This window comes from Alosa sapidissima, chromosome 4 (assembly GCF_018492685.1).
Source record: "Alosa sapidissima isolate fAloSap1 chromosome 4, fAloSap1.pri, whole genome shotgun sequence".
NCBI classification, from domain to species: Eukaryota; Metazoa; Chordata; class Actinopteri; order Clupeiformes; family Clupeidae; genus Alosa; species Alosa sapidissima.
The window spans coordinates 38,332,900-38,337,899 of NC_055960.1; the positions used below are offsets into that span (position 1 = coordinate 38,332,900).

Below are 5,000 nucleotides of genomic sequence, written 5' to 3' on the forward strand. Positions count from 1 at the left end.
TGGTGCTGTAGCAGTAGCTCTGTTGCTGGGATGATGCTCATATGTTTATGACAGATCATGAGATTAGCACAGATTATGGGGTCAAACACCCGATCAGAACTCAGATTACAGACACATACACACACACACACACACACACAGAGGTCTAAACACCCGATCAGAACTCAGATTACAGACACAGACACAGACACAGACACACACACACACACACACACACACACACACACACACACACACACACAGCACAGCACAGCACAGCACAGCACAGCACAGGTCTAAACACAAACATCTAAACACCCGATCAGAACTCAGATTAAACACACACAAAAACACACACACACACAGGTCTAAACACCCGATCAGAACTCAGATTACACACACACACACACACACACACACACACACACACACACACACAACACACACACAGATCTAAATACCTGATCAGAACTCAGATTACAAACACAAACACAAACAAATAGTGGACTGAACACTGTTTTTCCCGGTGTTTTTTAATGCATTCTAGCTACTGTCAGTGACGCGAGAGAACTTAAGTTATTAGGAAAGTGCGGTGTAAGTTTAGGCTACATTAATTTGTGCGTAGTGCCAGTGTCATTCATTTATTTTACATGTCTTACAACATATATATACATGCATTCACAGTCGAGTGAAATCAGATATAAGCATACAAAGACGCTTAGAACTCACGTTAAGCCGATGGTAGCACACTGAATGCAAATGCGCGATTTGATTTGATGCAGGCAAACGTATTGTCTGTTACTAACGAAGGTTTTATAGCAATATTATAAATGTGGCGACAGAGTAGCCTAGAACTTGGGTAAGCCTTGCGTTTAGTAGCCTAATTGCGGTGATAGCCAAAACTAATGTGAATCACGGACTATCCTACAACCAAAGAAAGTAAAGGTGATTAGTAGGCCTACCTGCGTTAGCCAAATAAAGGACGGGACTGCACCCTTCACAAACCGTAAAATAAAGTTTATTAGTTTTACAGTTGACTACAGTTGACAGTTCACCATCAGTCCACACAAACAATTCTGGTTTCCTTGCACTAGCCATTTCGTCATAGACTATTCTGTCTGTTTGTAAAGCACAAACATTTTGCTCAATTTCTGTAAAGAAACAGTGCCACCTATAGGTCTGGGGTATGAAGTAACGTGTTGAGTCGTGTTGAGATGGATCCGTTTGGACGCAAATATTCTTGATGCGGTTTCAGGGAAGACGGAGGAAAAAAAGATCGGTTTTGTACGTGTGGACTAGCCCTGAGTCAAAACATATGCGTGCACACACACACACACACACACACACACACACACACACACACACACACACACACATTCATACACACACAGACACACACAGAATGACTATCTCAATTTGACAGGCTTCAATTACAGCTTTAGTTTGAGAGTATACGCTCCTACACACACAACATGTGTGCGTGTGTGCGTGTGCATGTGTGTGCGTGCGTGTGTGTGTGCGCGTGTGTGTGTGTGCGTGTGTGTGTGATGACAGTGCTTATCTGCTACATACCTCATGTTATATAACAACATGCAGAAGCTGTACCCGTTAGGGCAAGTATGGACAGGCTCAGGAGCCAAATCTCACACACGCACACACACACACACACACACACACAAACATCTACATTAGCCTGCCATGCTGTGCTTGTGAGTGTGTTCGTCCATTGCCCTATGTATGCGTGTGTGTGTGTGGGGGTGTGTGTGCACAGGAATACACATGTGTATGTATGGTATGTGTGAGTGTGTGTGTATGTTAGCATTAGATCTGTTATCCTGACTCACTGGGAGTGTGTGTGTGTGCGTGTGTGTGTGTGTGTGTGTGTGTGTGTGTGTGGTGTGTGTGTTAGCGTTAGCATTAGCGCTGCTATCCTGACTCACAGGGCTCCTCCTCCATTGACACGCTGTCACACACACTAGTGAAATGCACTCACACACACACTAGTGAAATGCACTCATACACACACTAGTGAAATGCACTCATACACACACTAGTGAAATGCACTCACACACACACTAGTGAAATGCACTCACACACACACTAGTGAAATGCACTCACACACACTAGTGAAATGCACTCACACACACTAGTGAAATGCACACTAGTGAAATGCACTCACACACACACTAGTGAAATGCACTCACACACACACTAGTGAAATGCACTCATACACACACTAGTGAAATGCACTCATACACACACTAGTGAAATGCACTCATACACACACTAGTGAAATGCACCCATACACACTAGTGAAATGCACTCACACACACTAGTGAAATGCACTCACACACACACTAGTGAAATGCACTCATACACACACTAGTGAAATGCACTCATACACACACTAGTGAAATGCACCCATACACACACTAGTGAAATGCACTCACACACACACTAGTGAAATGCACCCATACACACACTAGTGAAATGCACTCATACACACACTAGTGAAATGCACTCATACACACACTAGTGAAATGCACTCACACACACACTAGTGAAATGCACTCACACACACACTAGTGAAATGCACTCATATACACAACTGAAAAGATCCTCTCACACACATATCAGTTGTGTCTGTAAGTATAACATTTTTCAGTTGTTTGTATGATAGTGTTTCATTTGTGTGTGTGAGGCTTCCACTATAGTGTGTGAATGGTTTCATATGTGTGTGTGAGAGGATGCATTTCACTAGTGTGTGAGACAGCGTTTCAATAGTGTATGCTGGCTGATCTACTCACCGGGGACTAAACTGCTGAAGCACTATCACCTGCCTGTGGACTAAACTGCTGAAGCACTATCACCTGCCTGTGGACTAAACTGCTGAAGCACTATCACCTGCCTGTGCACTTATTGAGTGTTTTTGTTTGTCTTTATCTTTGTCTGCATGAGCGCTGAGTCTGTTTATTTTATGTCTGGTCTTGTTCTGTAAGCTTACTGTCTTTGTAAAGACAGGCTTGCTTTACTGTCTCTGTGTATTTGTCTGTCTGTTTATTTGTGTATGTCTTGGTGTGATGTCACGGGTACGCTGGCGATTACGCCGCTCTGTCTGGCACCTGTTTTGTGTCTTTTGTTATTTTGTAAATTGTTTGTTTATGTCTTGATGTCACGGGTACGCTGGTGACTACGCCGCTCCGTCCAGCATTGTTTGTCTTTATGTGTCAATGTCTTTTGTGTGGAGCGCTTTGGATTGTACTATGTACATGTTAAATGCGCTTTATAAATAAAAATTACTTGACTTGACTTGACTATGTAAGAGGCAGTGGCGATTGCTGCTCTTTGGAACAGGGAAAGCTCTGATAAAAATGGTCAGTTATTAAATTAATATTATTAAGGTGCTATATTGTTCTTTGAGGGCAAAAATTATCTCAAAACCCAGAATAGGCCAAACAGTAGGCTATAGAGTTGGCATGGCAGACATGACATAATGTAGCCTACACCATTATATAGCGCGCTACCTAACTTAGCCTAAATACACAACTGAAACAAAGGCAAGTCACAAACTCTGTAACTCCACATTACGGTTTTATTTACAGTATGCTATTTACAAAGACAAATAGAAACCGACTGTATTGCTCCCAAATTATGAGAATTTGAGCTGCAACTTGCCGTGCCTCTCGACTTCACCTGCCAGCACTAACGTTAACGCATCCCTTGAACTTGAACCACTTCCTGTCAGATTGCGACATATGCTGTCAATCAAAAAGAGTCCAGCCTCTATGGGGGTTCCTCCAATCATCATACAGAAGGTCGGCGTCCGGGCCATCCCACTGTCCCATTCACTCCCAGAGGCTTCCCTGGAAACGACGATTTTGTGGCGCTTGTCCAATAAACGTGTAGCTTTTCGGCACTGAGATCAGCCCACTCTGTAGTGCCATTGAAAGTCCAGTGAAGCCGAGCGTCTATGGGTTTTTTGATGGATCGTGTCGTCACAGGAATGTATTACGGGTGCAAAATCACGATAAATGACCGGCAAGACCTTATTGTAATGTAATAGTGTTATTTGATGCGATTTTCCGTGATATTTTAGAGGAGGCTGAGCTTCCCCTGTAATCTTAGAGCAATCGCCTCTGGTAAGAGCTTTCAGTTGTGTATGTAAGTGTATCATTTTTCAGTTGTGTGAAAGCTTTTGTGTGAATGTCTATATGCAAGCAAGTTCCCAGACAACCCCTCATATGAGACAGTCACTGTGCACACACACACACACACACACACACACACACACACAACCAGCTGGTTGGGTGCATTACTGATTGGTCCATGGGCCTTTTCTGTCAAAATAATTTAAAAGACTAAACAAGATGGAAGAGCAGCTATCAATATGACAGTGCTGCTTAATCTCAATATACAAAACCCTACTCACACACTCACACACACATATACAACACATAACAAACAAATGTATGTGCCCAAACACTACACACACACCACGCACACACACACGCACACACGCACACACACACACACACACACACACACACACACACACACACACACACACACACACACACACACAGGAGTGGAGCAGTGGAAGTTCCTTCCCTGAAGTCACCCTGAGTTTGAGTCCTGAGTTTGAGTTTGAGTTTGAGTCCTGAGTTTGAGTCCTGAGTTTGAGTTTGAGTTTGAATTTTTGCATAAAAGCCTCAATAGCTCTTTTCCTCAGAGTAAGGACACGTCAGTACCGTCAGTGATGTTAGTCTCTGATCACAGTGCTTCTGAGAGTGTGCATGTGTGTGTGTGTGTGTGTGTGCCAGACATGTTAGTCTAGTCCTCTATCCTCTGATTGCAGTCCCTCTGAGTGTGTGTGTTGTGTGTGTGTGTGTGTGCCAGGCTGGACAAACACACACATGTATAAGTATATATATGTATATAAGTATATAAGTATAAGTATATATATATATATATATATATATATATATATATATATATATATATATATATATATATATACTATA

At 42.6% G+C, this 5,000-nt stretch overlaps 1 protein-coding gene across 1 annotated transcript in view; it reads right to left on the reverse strand.

Annotated features, from left to right (window-relative positions):
- Positions 1-5,000, reverse strand: part of LOC121706757 (kazrin-like) — a 138,020-nt gene that overhangs the window by 17,978 nt on the left and 115,042 nt on the right.